The sequence below is a fragment of the Herpailurus yagouaroundi genome, unplaced genomic scaffold (genome assembly GCF_014898765.1).
Source record: "Herpailurus yagouaroundi ecotype Mexico unplaced genomic scaffold, PumYag 140, whole genome shotgun sequence".
Classification (NCBI taxonomy): Eukaryota; Metazoa; Chordata; class Mammalia; order Carnivora; family Felidae; genus Herpailurus; species Herpailurus yagouaroundi.
In genome coordinates, this window is record NW_024412395.1 from 67,940,580 (window position 1) to 67,957,622 (window position 17,043).

The 17,043-nt window shown below is 34.9% G+C and overlaps 1 long non-coding RNA gene across 1 annotated transcript; it reads right to left on the bottom strand.

Annotated features, from left to right (window-relative positions):
• Positions 1–4,534: 4,534 nt before the first annotated feature.
• On the bottom strand, positions 4,535–5,520 carry LOC121030813 (uncharacterized). Its single transcript, XR_005790424.1, has 2 exons — positions 5,345–5,520; positions 4,535–4,720 (listed from the first exon to the last, which is right to left on the bottom strand). It is a non-coding gene; the product is annotated as an uncharacterized LOC121030813 (long non-coding RNA).
• Positions 5,521–17,043: the final 11,523 nt, after the last annotated feature.

The window sequence follows — 17,043 nt, forward strand, 5'->3', positions numbered from 1 at the left end:
ACAGAGAATAAGCATCAAACCAAGAATGTATGGTGCCATTGTTAGCATAAGTCTTGAATTAATTCTTCTAAATCTAGGTATGCTTAAAATCCAAATTTCATATTGAGGAAAAGAAATATGACTTATACTTTATTTTACACAGTCATTCATGAAACTATGGGTTACACAGTTAGTGATAAGGCTTATTTAAAATAAATTACCAACTATTGATTAGTTAACTGTATGGATATTATCAAGGTTGTTACTTTTTATGAGAAAGCAGGCTCTATCATATTACCTGAAATATATTAGTGAAATTTTATGATGGCTATGAGTATGCATTTATACAAAGGCAAAATAATTCATTATTTTTCTGTATCAAAATTTTTTAAATATCACAGTTTGGAGAATAGAACACTTGCCTTGTATTAATTTATCACAAATACATAGTTGCTCAAGAATCCCAGTATTTTATAAGGCATAGCAATGGTTAGATGAAAAAGGGAAACAAGTCTCTGCTTTTCTACTTAAAATTATAATTGCTACTTTGATTATGTAACAAGTTTTAATTTTAGATAATGTCACATATTTATGTTTATTTTTTCTTATTTCCAAAATCAGATACAAATGATTATTCTTTTCTAAACTCCTCCCACAATATGCTGACCAATTTACATTTATCCAACATCCTTTAAATGTATACTTACTTTCATTACTTGTTTGAGGCAACAAATCTGCTATTTGTTAATAATGAGCTGAATTGTAATACTTTTTGTATTTTTATGAAATTTCTATTATATTAACTATGCCTATTTCCCACTATTATATTACATACTTGGCAGCAATTATCTTGGCTGATATCATTATACATAGGTACTGCTGCTGAATTCAGAAGTTACTAAAATAATAACTTTACGTAGTTCATACTTTGTTTAGAACACTTTAACGTATATTAACTTACTGAATTCTCAAAACAACAATATGAGAAAAGCAGTGTAAGCACTCTCCCTGCAATTTATAAATCAAATACAGTAACCTCGGATAATTATCAGTCTACTCACCCACAACAGCACTGGAAAATAACATCCAGATCATTTGGTTCAAAACAGTTTTCCTTCAGACATTGCAAAAATATTGAAGTAGAAGACAAATGACAATAGTAGGATATGACTCTAAATTACAATGAAGACCACGAAATACTTAATTTTGTGAGGTTTTTTTTTTTTTTACCAGATTTTAATTTTAATGAAACTTTTAGTACATAACCATTCTTTCCTTCCCCCTGTGATGGTTTCTGGCCCAGTCAGTTCTAGGCCAGAGGTGGTCCAAGAAATGTGTGCTTACCCAATGATACCTCTTGGTGAGAGTCTTCCAAGGATTCAGGCCTGAACTATTCTCAGCAAAGGTTCAGTAATTTTAAAAAAGTTCAGTTATGAAAAATTGTACATCCTAGAAAATTAGAAAAATAATTACTTGTAGACAAAAAGAGTGGATTTATGTAGTTTTCTCTACTGAGAACACTGGAAATTACTTTCAGGTAAGAAAATAGGTTTTCCAAATGTTTGATAGGGAGAAGTTATATAGACAGAAACAGATTTATTTACTTGAGTTAGTTTAGCAGTAGTAAAGACGTTGGTCAAATTATATATTACATACGATCAGACACATACAGATGTTTGTAGATACCTATGTTTGTAGATATTATAGTATTAGACTTTGGATAAAGTAAAAATGGATACCTTTGAAATCTAGGATGAATGCATATGTGTATAAATATAGGTATTCTTCATCATAATGAAAAAAAAGTTATCACATATATGTCATACATACATTTTCAGAGTGGATAACACCTAAAAAACAAAAAATGGGAGACCAAACCAACTAGCCCTTGCCCAAGTTAGATGATTGTGTAAGAATGGCAAGGGGCAGGAAAAATTTGAAAATTAATCATACAATAAAAAGGTTGTCAGTTTGGGGGGTGGGAGGGAGGGGAGGGTGGGTGATGGGTATTGAGGAGAGACCTTTTGGGAAGAGCACTGGGTGTTGTATGGAAACCAATTTGACAATAAATTTCATATATTGAAAAAAAAGGTTGTCAGTTTGTCTTTCATAATATTATTAATCAGTTCATATTAATTACATATATGTAATATAGATTTAAAAAATTATTAGCTTTTCATGTAACTTGAGGCAACATGAGTTAAGTAACAGCCTGTGAATAATTTCTAGCTAAAATTTTCCAAGATCGACCATATTTTCACACCCTCTCTTTCCTAATTTTCTTTATGGACTCACACTTAATGTTGAAGGTCATATATTTATCTTTTAGTCATTATTGTTTTCCATTTGCATTATTATGGCAATTAAATGAAAAAAAAGTGTCAGGCAATAAGATGTATTAAGCACAGTATGCCTGAAGACATAATATTAAACACAGATTCTGCTATTACTATCAAAATGAATATTAAAATAACAGTGCCACTTTGAGGATAACGCTACTTTAGAGAATATTTTCCAATAAGCTTACCATATAATAGCAGATAATTATACTGACCTAATAAGGTTTCTGTGGAAGATAGCTAATAAACTATTGAAAACTCTATTCAGATACAAAGTTCTTCAAGACTACATTATAATCAGGATTATTGACAAAAACCATCAAAATGAATATGATTTCTTGATAAAATTAAATCTAGCAATGAGAAAAAGAAACAATCTAACTACACATTATTTGGTTTTTCAAATAGTAACTTCAGACCACATTCTGAGAATGCTCAGACCCCATTCCCTCTAAGAGGTTGGGCGTACATAGATTTAATGTCAGAGGCTGGGTCAACAAAAACAACTGCAGCAATTACCATGATTTTACCATCATCAGAGTTGAAACACTTTGAAAACATAAGCATTAAAAATAGACATTTAGAATGCCAGAAAGTTCTGTGACTGAAAATGTTCCATTGGCCTTAAAACAGTGTAATCAGTATGTCTCATGCTTACCTCAAGAGCCTTGTCAACATCCTATTTTGTCCATTAAGCTGCAGAGTAAGAATGGGAAGATCATTAATCAAATTGGTGTCATGTATATGTATATGTAAATTGCAAATGGATGTGCAGGGAAATTCTGAATGGATATGCAGGCAAGATTTAGATGACAAATGTGTAGAAGCCTTAAGGCAATACTAAAACTTTTAGACCTTTAAAAATTCAAAGGATGACCTTTAAAAAGATAACTCCCCATATGGTTTTTAGAGGCTATAAGTAAACATTAAAATTTAATCAGCTTAGTATTCATAAAACAAAACTATAGGTATCAGACATGATATCTTAAATCAAAATACAGATAGAAAACTCAGCAATCTGTTAAGTAAACAACACCATAATGCCCTAAACTTGTGACATTTTCATTTTCATTTCATTTCAAAAATTTTATCTTGGATAATCAGGATCCTGAAATTAAAATATTTTTATTTTAATTCTTCAGAATATCTGCATCTTGTGAAATCTTTTATCCATGCCTTTTTACCACCCTTTTTGACAGCCTGGGATAGCCACTGTGCCCCTTTGTCAACTATAGCCAAGCACACTATCAACGAAACAGAAGCAGCTGGTCATTAGCCAGCTCTAGAATTTTACCTGGTCTTCCTCTTGCATCACTCACTACCAGCAGTGATGTCTTGTTTTATTTTTATTTGCTTTTAACATTAGCCATTTGAATGTGCTTTTGGTTTGTGGAGCTTACTTTTTTGGGAAACCTAGACTAACATCACAGCTACAGTAAAATATGTACTCACTACATTTTCATCATCATTCTCTGTATTGCTTCCAAAATGTGTGCTTCTCTGCTATCAACCACTTCCAAAAACTAGATTTTACATTTATTATTCAAAATAATGACTATACCTATACCTCAGACTAAATTTATCTTTAATCTTTTTTTAAAATTATAATGTATGCTTAAACGAATATACAAATATATAGTAGTGAGTGCATGTACGTGTGTGTATATGTGGAATGTGGTGATTAGGGAAGGTGGCAATGCGGGATGACTCCTAAATTTAAAAGAATTAATCTATATTTAGATATAGTGAATAAACCAAATTATCATTGTCCCTATGAAAGTCATGAGTGAAGCAGTCAAACTCCAATATCACTGCTTTACAGGTTATCGTGGCTCTGAGAACAGTGGGGACCTCTTTCAAATTCTGAGAACTAAGTTTATTTTTAACCATATGGAGTAGCTACCTATGTGGTATAATTTGGGAAATACCACATGACTGCCAGTGACTATATCATGGTGGCACTGTAAGAAATGTCCATCACAGGGGTGCCTGGGTGGCTCAGTCGGTTGAGTTTCTGACTTCCGCTCAGGTCATGACCTTGTAGTTCATGAGTTTGAGCCCTGTGTCAGGCTCTGTGCTAACAGCTCAGAACCTGGAGCCTGCTTCAGATTCTGTGTCTCCCTCTCTGTCTCTCTCTGCCCCTCCCCTGCTCATGCTCTGTCTCTCTCACTCTCAAAAATAATTAAGCATTAAAAAAAAAAAAAAAGAAATGTCCATCACAGAGAAAATAATATTTATTCAGCCCAGATTTATTGAGCATGAAATACATATTTGGGAAAGTACATAATCCTTAGAAGATTCAGGATATCTTTAGAAACAATATATGTTTCTCTAGAATAGGGAAATGTCCTGGCAAATGTCTATAGTCTCTTCCATTACTGCAGTATTTTCCAAAGTCTTTTCTGCAATGTTAATGGGTTATATAAATAAGATTCATTATCAAATAATTTGGGGGAAATAAATTATTAAGTTTCTTTCCTCTGGGACTTTGTAGTGTTTTTCTGTGTTAATGTGCATAGAAAGGGGATATTGCAAAGTTATGTTAACATTTTCCAAACTCATTTAAAAATGATTGCTTTTGAGATGCACACCATTCTTTGATACTAGAAAGGTAAGGCACTTTTGAGAGGTAAGAACTGTCATAGGGAAATAGGTAATGTTATTTTCTGCTGAGACAAGGTTCAGTCTTTATTAATCGTGGTTTCCATTTAACCAGTCTTTCCTCAAGGAATCAAAAACATCACATTATACTTTTCTTTGGTCCCCACTTTAATCCCTTTGGGCTCTCTTCCAACTTAAATGGTGAGATCAGACAGCCAGGGCTGTGGTCCTGCTTTAGAGGCTCCCTAGACTGAGAAGGGTTGGCACAAGAGGTTCTTGGTGTTGGAGAAAGTTATCTGACTTCTTGCTCCAGTCCTCACACTCATTTGCTTTTCTGCCAACTGAATTAGCTTTTTCTCACTAGGGGATAAGATTAATAGATATGAGGCCAAAATGGTCATTTACCTGCTTGAACTTAAGCTTACCTTTAGCAATGACATAGAGCCCTTCATCTGATCCTGTATAGCTCATGTAGGTCTTCCAAAGGTGTTTTGATCTCAGCCTGATAATGTTTATTAACTAGGACTCCAAATCTATGCATACATTTTCCTTGGGTGTCTCATAGGGCAATAGAAGACAAATTAAAGATAGATTATTAGTGGTCCAGGTCATTTGTTTCCCTCATCTCAACCAATTTCCCCATAGATTCTTAGAAAGCAGTTCTTGATGAATCAGTCTCCTATCTCCATATTTCTTGCTATCAGCACCACACTCACAGCCACCAAATTTCAACATCTTAGACCTTCCCATCCCATTCCTTAACCTCTAATTCAATGTCATTTCTTTTAAAACGTTTCCCAGATTTTCTTAGTTTAGGTATGTTGGTCCTATGAATAATCTATTATACACATCATCACTAGATGATGAGTTTATTGAGGGAAAGGACTGAGTTGTTCATCTTTGTGTTCCTAGAAACCGATATAGTAGTAAATATATGTTGACAAAGAAATACAGAAACAAATGTATAAATGATTTAATAAATAAATTAACATATGAAATAATTCAGGTTTTTCTTTTATAATTTTCTGATCCATTCTTAATAACATTATACTTTTACCTCAACCATAGCCATAGGCTTTTATGATGAATATCTTGTTCTTAGTCTCTCCCATTTCAATCTATTATATCCTCTACTGTCTTACTTATTGTATTGTATCATCCCCCTGATAATTTCACTCTTCTCCTGGAGAATTCTCAATGACTCCCAAATGATATAATCCATGATAAAACAGAAACAAAAACAGGCACACTCTCAACTTATCTCTTGTATAATAATGGTACAAGTTAGCTGGAATAGGATAAACTCTTCTCTCTCTCTGTCTTTCATGATGTCACTGGCTCTCCCATGGGTCTACTGTCTTCTCTTAACCTTCTCTGTCCATCAGATTCCTGAGCCCATTTTTATTTTCCAGCCATGGCCATCATGGCCCCTTCAGATTCTTCTCCAGATTATGACAGTTGAGCTTTAATCTCTACCACTTAACCAGCCTATTCTTAGTGCATTTCTTAACTTAAGCTTACTGCCTCAGCTTGATCATTTGCACAAAATATTTCAATATGTGCACAAAATATTTGCTCTCTAGAGAAGTGAGGCAGCATCTTATGATTAAGGAACATGTCTTTGTAAGACCCACCTTAGCAGGGCTGTGGGCAGGGTGGGTGATCTGAGGATAAAATGTGGAATGAAAAGTGCTGGTGCTGGATCCCGTCTGCATGGCTAACTGTTCCAAGCTATCTGTCCTTGGGAAAGTTTCTTAATCTTTTGTTACCTTAATTTCTTCGTTTGCCCACTGGTGATTCAAATAGGATCAACCTGGGATGTGAGGATGATGTGGCTGCAACATCTGCCACCCCATTGATTGCCAGGGTTGATTCCTCTGATCTGGCTGGCTAGGCAGATGTCCCCTTCCTCCCTTAGTGCTCCATGTGCATCCTTCTAGAAAATGTGTGCTCAGTGGGAGAGGATGACCTTCCCAGATAGAAGAGGATGGTTCTTGGGTCAAGGGTATATGAGAAGCTTTGCCCCTCTGCTAGAACCTCCAAACAAGTTCTTTACTAAGACAAACCTCATAGGACTGGTGTATTAAATGACTATACATGTAGCACGTAGAATAATACTGACCCATGATATGTACTATAAAGTGTTAAAGGGTCAATTATTTTCTAATTCCATCAAGGCTTAGGTTAAATAAAACCTTTAAAACAAATTTATCTGTAGACCGCACTCACTACCATTCTTGGGACAACTAAAGTACAACTGTTATTTCTTCTCCCCTGGGATTGTCCTCCCTGTATTACATTACACAGTTCAGGCTTTCTCCCTCATCTGTGTTCTTATTTGACCCTCATGCCTGGAAATAACACATATCAAATAATTGCTTAATTTAACTCCAAATGGAAATCTTAGCTTTGAATTATGAATTTTTGACAAGTATAGTACTTTCTTTCACTATTTGCAGGATATATGTTTAATATTAAATAGGATTAGATCATTGCAATACCTCCCCCCCCCCCACTTATAAATTGCTGATCTGAAAATGGAAACTCAGCACCTCATCTGGTCCTCAAACTCTCTCTGCTAAGAGTCTTAAGTGTTGTCCCTTATTTATTAGACAAGAATAGAGTTAATGTGCACAACTAACACTGGCAAATTCTGAGATGCCAGCTGATCAGGCTCCTATTATGAATAATTATCTTATGAAAGACTCGTGGTTGTTTAAATTAGATGAATAATTGAAATAAAATGCCCAACTTACTAGTTAAAAAGATCAATTACTTGAGCATAGTTAACAAAGAGTCCTAACTCTAATGTAGTTGTTAAAGTTGTATAAATGCTCCTTAAACTTTGTACATAATAGTATTCAAGTGTCTTGTCTCAGGAAATATTTGTTTATAACAAATGCTTGGTTTCCAATGCCATTTATCTTTTTTTTAGGTTTTTATTTAAATTTCAGTTAGTTAACACACGGTGTGATATAACTTCCAGGTGTAACCATCTATCTTTTAAAAGAAGGAAATAAAATGGTCAAAATATACTAAAAACAAAAATTGAAGGCTGCCCTAATGGTTAGAAAAACTCTTTATTGCATGACTAACCCTGTTTATGCCTAGTAGTGGTCAACATACAAATTCTGACCACCCTTTCTTTTATAATATAATAAATATAATATAATATAATATAATATAATATAATATAATATAATATAATATATAAAATAATATAATATAAATAATTATTTTTGGTACTTCTTTAAAAACAATTAATCTCTTCTTTAAATAACCAAATATTTTGAAGGTATTTTATTGCCCACAGACCCACTAGAATTTTATCTCTCACAGATAGAGAATCCAAACTCATCTTCACATCTAATTAAAGACCCCATTGGTTGATTTTAAAAAGTGAATTTTTGCATGACAAAAATAAGAATGAATAAAATCTTGAATGACTGAATAATCATGGCCAACAGGAAAGAAAACTCCCATCTGATACAGGATATCAGTTATTTAAAAATCAAAATGCCATTATCAATTAATCTAAAACAAACCAAAAACAAGCTCTGATTCCAGTTAGCCTAAACAGAAAAGTGAGAATGGCATAGGGAAACTCAGGCAATCAACAGCAAACCTGGAATATAGGGCCAATGAGGGGAGCCAATATACAGGTTACACAGGATTTGACCATTCCCAGAGAGATGCCCACTGCTGCCACCAAGAACATCTTAACTTTACCAACACACAGCTAGCTAGACACTCGCTGTCTCCCCCACCATACTCTCCACCCAGCCAACTTTCTCTGACTGGTCCCACTTCAAACGATTCTCAATTGAAATATATTCACCACAGATTTCTACATATTACAGATTGTGTTTCACTTGTTTCTAGACTATTATGAATTTTTCAGTAATTGTTACAGTTACAAATACCATTCAGTGTGTGTGTGTGTGTGTGTGTGTGTTTGCATTTGTAGTTTTGGTATGTATGTGGGGTTTTTTGTTGTTGTCGTTGTTGTTGTTGCTTTTGTTGTTGTTTTTAAGATTTTCCCAACTTGGAGTGCCTGAGTGGCTCAGTCAGTTAAGCATTGGACTCTTGATCTCATCTCAGGTCTTGAGCTCAAGGTCATGAGTTCAAAGCCTGCATTGGGCTTCAGGCTGGGCATGAAGCCTATTTAGAAAAAAATCAAAATTAAAATTAAAATTAAAATTAAAATAAATAAATAAATAAATATTTTCACAACTCTTATAATCCATAGCTAGCTAGAGATCCTAACAATGATGTGGAGGGGAAAAAACACAATATTTAATTGGAATTTATGTCTCAATAGCAAACACAGTAATGATAATTCAGTAAAGAAGATAGTCAACAATCATATAAATAAAACATAACTCAGTAACAGTCAACAGAACTGGGAAAGAGATAACTTTTTAAATACGTAAATCATCTTTACATAAGTATATATATCTCCTGTGTGTTCAAGCGGAGACATGTTAGCCAACAGCTGAAGCTAGGAGGTCATCCCGTAACAGCAGAACAGACTGGACCACATAAATGTGGAACTGGCAATCCTGTTCTCTGTCACAGTGTCCAGGCCACTGAATTCAACTCTTAAATATGCAAGCAGTAGTTTGCTGCCAAAATATTTAACAACTGAGCTTTCTAAGTGCAGCTCCAATGTGAATGTTGGTTGATATTTTAATTTACATTACAAAGGAAGATATACGTATAACAAAGGTGTATACCAAAATTTCAGCTGTTTGTCCATGATGTGAATGACTACTTCGCTTAATTAGGCAATAATGCTTGAATACTGAAGAATATTTCCTCCATTTTTTATTATTTTTGCATTGCGAAATCTGCAGAACCCACACTCTGTTGAGACTTCATTAGTAGCATTTTAATCCATTAAATATAACTTGAGAATTTATTCAGATTTATAGCTTATCAAGATATTTCTAGTGGATTATATATCTAGTTTATACATGTGTTAAGATGGTGGTTCCATTTTTACTTCATCTTTTACCATTTAAATTTAAAGATGATTAATGAATACAGTGCTAGAGATAGTACTTCATATGTTTATATACAAAGATAAAATATTTTTCAAGAACTCGTTGATACTTCATTAAAATTTATTTTATTAAGTAGCAAGAAAGAAATATAAAGTAGTCACTAAAGTGTGCTTCCGGATCTCATTCTGGCCAGGGTCCCTTTGAGAATGTAATGGACATATAAATATGCACACAACATTAAATATCTGAGGATTCAGTAATCCAAATATTTTAAAAATGCACATACACATATATATGCACTCATTTTCTATCTGATGCAAGCATTCATTTATTTTGCTGAAGGACAAAGACATGTTAAGTTCCTTTTTCATAGCCCAAATTGATTTATACTTACAAATGAATAAAAAGCATAATGTAAATAACTAATACAATTTAAAACTTCCTATCTTTTCTCAGAAAATTAAACCAAAGTATCTAATCAGTCCAATGTGTTTAAATAGACTAAACCTGATTTAATTATGTGGTTTCTTTCTTTTAAAGTGTGCCTTTGGTACTAGATGTGACTCATTAAAAGTTGTGATATGCCTTGCCAATAAAATCTAACAGATTGCACATTAAAACCAGGTAATTAAGTTAATATACAAGACACATAAACTCACACATTCCATTTTGAGCTTCTAATCAATCAGACACCAAAGGTAAGACAAACATTTGAAGCCAAATGCTTCAAATCAGCATATATACATGATATGTTTAAAAAGGCAAACTTACTTCATTATTTTAGCACATGTAACACTGTTAGATGCTAAATCACAGAGGAAATTTTCCTCTTACCTTGTAAAAAGAGGCATTCATACTGAAACAAGAATCATGTTACTAGCATTGTTCAAATACAAAAAAATCTTACCTAGGAACCAGGATGATAGCAGATAAAAATAGTACAAATGTGTTTCCATTTCCCTAGGCTAAAATCTAAAATAGTGACAAAAATATAGAAAGCTACTATAATGTATATATGTCTGGTTTTTAACCATCAATATTGGAACATTCTTCCAATTTGGGAGGAATCCTCTGCGTCACTTGAATGTTCATAGAAGGCAATGTTCTGAATTCAAAAACAGAAAGCCTCTATTTACCCCCATGCAGCTGAAGTTATACTTAATTATGCATAACAGTATGCTCAAGTCATTGCTGCTTATACTAAGAGTCCTGGTGTTAGCATGAAGATTTGAGCAGAGTTTAGAAGCAGTTCAGTGGAGTCCGGGAGACTCCACTTGCCAGATCCTCCTGTACTATCCAGTTATTCTGACCAAGCTTATATTGGGTTATGAGGGTAGCTATGACTTCTGCTGTCCTACCCCTTGTTATCTGACAGTACCCCAGGTCTGATTTTCCAGATGCATTGTTGTTTCCAAGTATTTCTCCATATCCATTAGAAATTTCAGGGGCGCCTTGGTGGCTTAGTCGGTTAAACGTCCGACTTCAGCTCGGGTCATGATCTCGCGGTCCGTGAGTTCGAGCCCCGCGTCGGGCTCTGTGCTGACAGCTCAGAGCCTGGAGCCTGTTTCCGATTCTGTGTCTCCCTCTCTCTCTGACCCTCCCCCGTTCATGCTCTGTCTCTCTCTGTCTCAAAAATAAATAAACGTTAAAAAAATATGTATATATAAAAAAAAGAAATTTCATTTGGGGCTTAATTTGGAAGTGTTTTCTGTTGCTTAAGACCAAACAGTCTTACTGATACATATTTATAGGGTAAAGAGAGTAAAAATATGTGGCCATCATATGAAAGAGAACAATATACTATATCAAAATAAAGTATAACACATTTCAGGAATAGATGATACATACAAATAAATGGTAAAAGATGGAAGAAATAGCCTTATAAAATGTCTTTGGCCACAATAAACTAAGAAATATTATTTTATGTTCCTTTATAATCAATTCAGAAAGATTTTTTTGAAATAAATGAAATAATGTTAGACACTATTTAAGGGGAAAGAGAAAAGGAGAAAGAAAGTCAGAGATTTTGGTAGTCTTTAAAGGAAAATTATTCTCTGAGAATAATAATTGCTTTGAGAGGAGGAAAAAAAATAAAAGATAGGAATAAAGAAAAATTGACATTAGGCTTCCTGGAAAGAAGTTCAGAAAATTGTTTGGAGTTTTTAAAAAGAAAGAGGAGAGGAATGCTTATTTAGTGAAAGGATTTGATGTATAGAATAAGGACCTGGGATTGATCTATAGTGGAATAGGAATACAGAAATAAGCTTCCAGGAGGTTGGAGTGGGTGTGGTATGTTCAAAATAACCTGTACTGGAACAGCTTTGGCAGTGGAAAAAACCATAGATTGCTAGGGCAGAGGCTCAGTGGATGAGAAAAAGAATACTGTAAGAATGTCTTGTGAAATGACAATTTCAGAAGTAGGTCTAGAAGAAATGACATCTAGGAGAGTGCTGAGGATGACAGAGCAAGTGGGTCTGAGAGAACCATATGAAGAAGCAGCAGGGTTTTATAATCACATGTATATGACAATCAAAAGAGAGATGCAATGAAAATCCTTTATGTCCTTACCTGAGCTGTCAGCAAAATGATACCTTTCTATCCAGTTAGTCAAGTGTTACACAAGAAAAAGTCAGGAAAAAATATGAGGGGAATTTATCTTCGTCATGTGTAGTTGAGGTTGACAATAGATCACCCAATCAAATTTGAAGTGCAAACAGATGCTATAGAAAACTGGGCACAAAACATGGGTGTGAGGTAGAAAGAGTGGGACAAAGTTATCACCAAATCAGAAGAATTGAATTTTATGGATATGATAAGCTCTGGTTATACCCCATCCTCTGGCTGCTGCATCGGGTATAGTCTTTCTTCTCAGATAGAAGTAAGGGAGAAAACTATGATTTTAAAGCTGAAATCAGAGGAATAAGACTCATTAGGCTGACACTGGAAGAATAAAGTTATTATTATTATTATTATTATTATTATTATTATTATTATTAACAAAATCTGTTAACTGTAGATCAGTCTGAAAGCTGAAGAAAGTAATGACTTCCTTTTGTTTTCAATGATGTAATTGTGAAGTCAAACAATAGGGTTTTTTTGTTTTTAATTTTTTTTAATGTTTATTTTTAAAAGAGAGAGACAAAGCATGAGTAGGGAGGGGCAGAGAGAGAGGGAGACACAGAATCCGAAGCAGGCTCAGAGCCCAATGCAGGGCCTGAACTCACAAACTGTGAGATCATGACCTGAGCCAAAGTCGACGCTTAACCGACTGAGCCACCCAGCAGCCCTAAACAATAGTCTGTTTGTTTTTAAGCTCTAAACTTAGTATACAAAACCCCTGACCATGGGGCGCCTGGGTGGCGCAGTCGGTTAAGCGTCCGACTTCAGCCAGGTCACGATCTCGCGCTCCGTGAGTTCGAGCCCCACGTCGGGCTCTGGGCTGATGGCTCAGAGCCTGGAGCCTGTTTCCGATTCTGTGTCTCCCTCTCTCTCTGCCCCTCCCCCATTCATGCTCTGTCTCTCTCTGTCCCAAAAATAAATAAAAACGTTGGGAAAAAACAAAAACAAAACAAAAAACCCTGACCAAAGTTCACTGTGTCTCCTGATTGAATATTTTATCTTAATATTTTAGAATACAAAGGTTGCCTTGGATAATACTCCTAGAACCATCTGCTATTTTCAGTGATCAAAATTTTAACCAAGCTATAACAAAAAAGGGAAAGAATTTCATTCTGTACTACTAAGAAGCTGTCACTCTTAGTTAAAATAGATAAGCTGATATAAGGTGAGAGCACCATCTTCAAAATCTAAGTTGACAGTCTTTAAAAGAAAATGTACACCTTTTCATCTGCATTTTTGTGTGTGTGTGAAATGGAATGTGAAAATCCACATGTGGAAGCGTAAGAAGAAAATAACCAGGAAAATGCCAGAGTAGTGTGAATGGATCTAAAAGAGAGATGTTTGAGATAGCTATGTCAGGGAGGTGTTTTTCCCAAATATTGCAACAAACTGTGTCCTGAAGAATAGTTAGAATCTGGCCAAGTAAACAATGGCCAAAAAAATATTCAAGATAAACCAAACTATATGCCTAAAAGCTTCAGAGAAAAAAAAGAGCTGGAGGCCCACTGAAAATTTAGAGGGGACTAGAGTGTAATGAGTAAGAGAAAAATTGGCCTCAGACGAGGAGTTATGGGTAAAGCCTGAGAAACCATGTTAAGGATTTGAATTATATGCTGACTAAAATAAGGAGTCACTGAGAGGTATAAAGTCGAGGTTACATATGAAAAATAGTAGAGGAGAGTAACAATGGAAGCAAGGGAAGCAGTAAACATATTGCTATAGTCCAAGAGAGATGGTGGCAACTTGGATTGGGTAGTGGAAGTGAAGAATAAGAGAAGATGGTTCAAACCAAAAGGATTTACCGGGGGATTTCAAGTCAGAGTTCAGGAGAGGGACAAGTAATGGAGGACAATACCAAGACTTCTGGCCTGAGCAACTAAGTGGGGCAGAGGTGGCGGTAGTAAACGGATACAAAAACATTCAGTAGTGAATATGGAAAATTTGAGATGTTTGTAGCTTATATGTGTGATAATGTAATTAAACAACTGCATACACAAGACTTAAAATAAAGAAATATCTTCACTAGAGAAATAAAGTTGGAAGCAGGCAAACAAAAGGCTTTGAGTGCTTGTCAGAATGGATAAAGGTGAAAAGTAAAATACAAAGAGAAGTATGCCCAGGATTGAGCCCCAGCATCATAGGAGATGATTAAGAAAGTTCAGATAGGGAAGAAGAAAACCAGGAGAATGTGCTACCTCTTTTCATAAATAAATAGAATGTTTCTAGAATAGATTCTTAGGCCACAAGGAAAACCTCAATATGTAATAAATTAAGAACATGGCTTTAGTAAACTGATGTAAAAATATAAATTTATATCAAAACCTCAAAAACATCCAAACAGAAAAAATTGATAAGTTGGACTTTTATTCAAATTAAAAACTTCTGTATGTAAAAGACATTATTAAGAGAAGAAAAAAAAAACAGATTGGGGTTAGATATTCGCAAAACATGTGTTAGGATGCAAAGCAGCAGAAAGTCATTCACTCATCGCTGCTTGGAGTGCAAAATGGTACAGCCCCCTCCAGAGACAGTTTGGGTGTTTCTTACAAAACTAGATACAATTTTATCATACTATTCAGTAAGTGTGCTCCTAGGTATTTACCAAACTGATTTGAAACTTTATGTCTCCACAGAAATCTCCACATGAATGTTTATAGCAGCTTTATTCCTAATTGCCAAAAACAGGAAGCAAGCAAGATGTCCTCTGAAAGGTGAGTGGATAAATAAATTGTGGTACATTTATACAATAGAATGTTATTCAGAGTAAAAAGAAATGAGCCATCAAGTCACAAAAAGGGTATGGATAAATTTTAAATGAATATTGCTAAGTAAAGAAGCCAGATTATAGACTAGCTTGATGGCCAAGTATGTGATGTTCTGGAAAAGGCAAAACATAGAGACAGTAAAGAGATCTATGGTTGTCAGGAGATCAGATGGCAAGAAGAAGGAACATGAATAGATGAAATACAGGAGATATTTTAGGGCAGTAAAACTATTCTGTATGAGGGGCGCCTGGGTGGCGCAGTCGGTTAAGCGTCCGACTTCAGCCAGGTCACGATCTCGCGGTCCAGGAGTTCGAGCCCCACATCAGGCTCTGGGCTGATGGCTCAGAGCCTGGAGCCTGTTTCCCATTCTGTGTCTCCCTCTCTCTCTGCCCCTCCCCCGTTCATGCTGTCTCTCTCTCTGTCCCAAAAAAAATAAACGTTGAAAAAAAATTTTTTTTAAATAAAAAAAACTATTCTGTATGATACTTTCATTGTGGATACATATACTATACATTTTCAAAATCCATATGACTTTATAGCACAGAGTGAATCTTCACGCAAATTTTTAAAAGTCTATGAGAGGTTAGGGGATCCTAGGATGGAATATAGAACATAACCATACAATGTAACCATATGAAAAATATACGAAACAATCTCACTAAAGGGAGTAGAGATTAAAAAAAAGCACTAAATAACTTTGGTAATGAGTGGAATCTGTAAGACTAAAGGCAAAAGAAACAGTACATAAGAATTATAGTCTAGTTAAGGTTGATCCCCATGGGGGTATGGGTTAACAATCCCGATTCTACTATACATGTATACTAGATTTGAAATACTAAGTAAATGGAGGGTAAATGTTGTGGACCAGGTTCCTTACTTTTAGAATGGGAGATGACGGATAAACAAGGGGAACAGGATAAAACGATCCACGTGGTAATGGATTAGAGTTGGGGAGACATTAGCACAAACTCATGTTTAGCTTAATATAGATAAAGATAATTACATATAGAAATATGTACAGATATGTATATATACCGAAATAAATATAATATGCACATGTATTTCCTTGCTCTGTCATCGTCTTCTTTGCCTAGAAGCGATGAATGATACTCCAATAGCAATGAGCACACCTTAGTGCCTAGATCTTGGTTTCTAATACGATCCTTCAGCACAGGGAACCAGGATCTTTGGAGAAATGGCTCATTCTAGGAATGGGGCAGGAAATATAAAGATGAGCCTGTAGTGTCTTGTAGTGTCAGAAAATAAGTGCTAAAAAAGAAAGTAAGTAAACCACAATTATGGAGTTTTGCCAAAGAGATTCAGGAGCCAGTTGATAGAGCTACCAGTAGCCAACGCTGAAACAATTTGAGCAAGAAAATAAGTGAAGTGGTATTAGATTATAAGCCACTGCATTAAATAAATATCCTTGAGTCCCTATTAATATAAATACATGATTGAATACATTTTTAAGTTGAGAAAGAATAGAAATCTCCATTACAGAATAATTCCAAACAATTTCTATGTATAATCTGCCCTCAAAGAAATGGAGTATAACTGTCACTTTTTAACAGTGGGTCATGTACGGTGACTTCTTTCCAAAGTGTACAGTATTCAAAAAGGGAAACAATGAATAACTTTACAGTAGAGAAACTTGGCAAACACTGTCTCACCGGGTGATCAAGGTAAATCACATTGATAGTATGTGCCTTTGCTATGATGTAATGAAAAATGGCA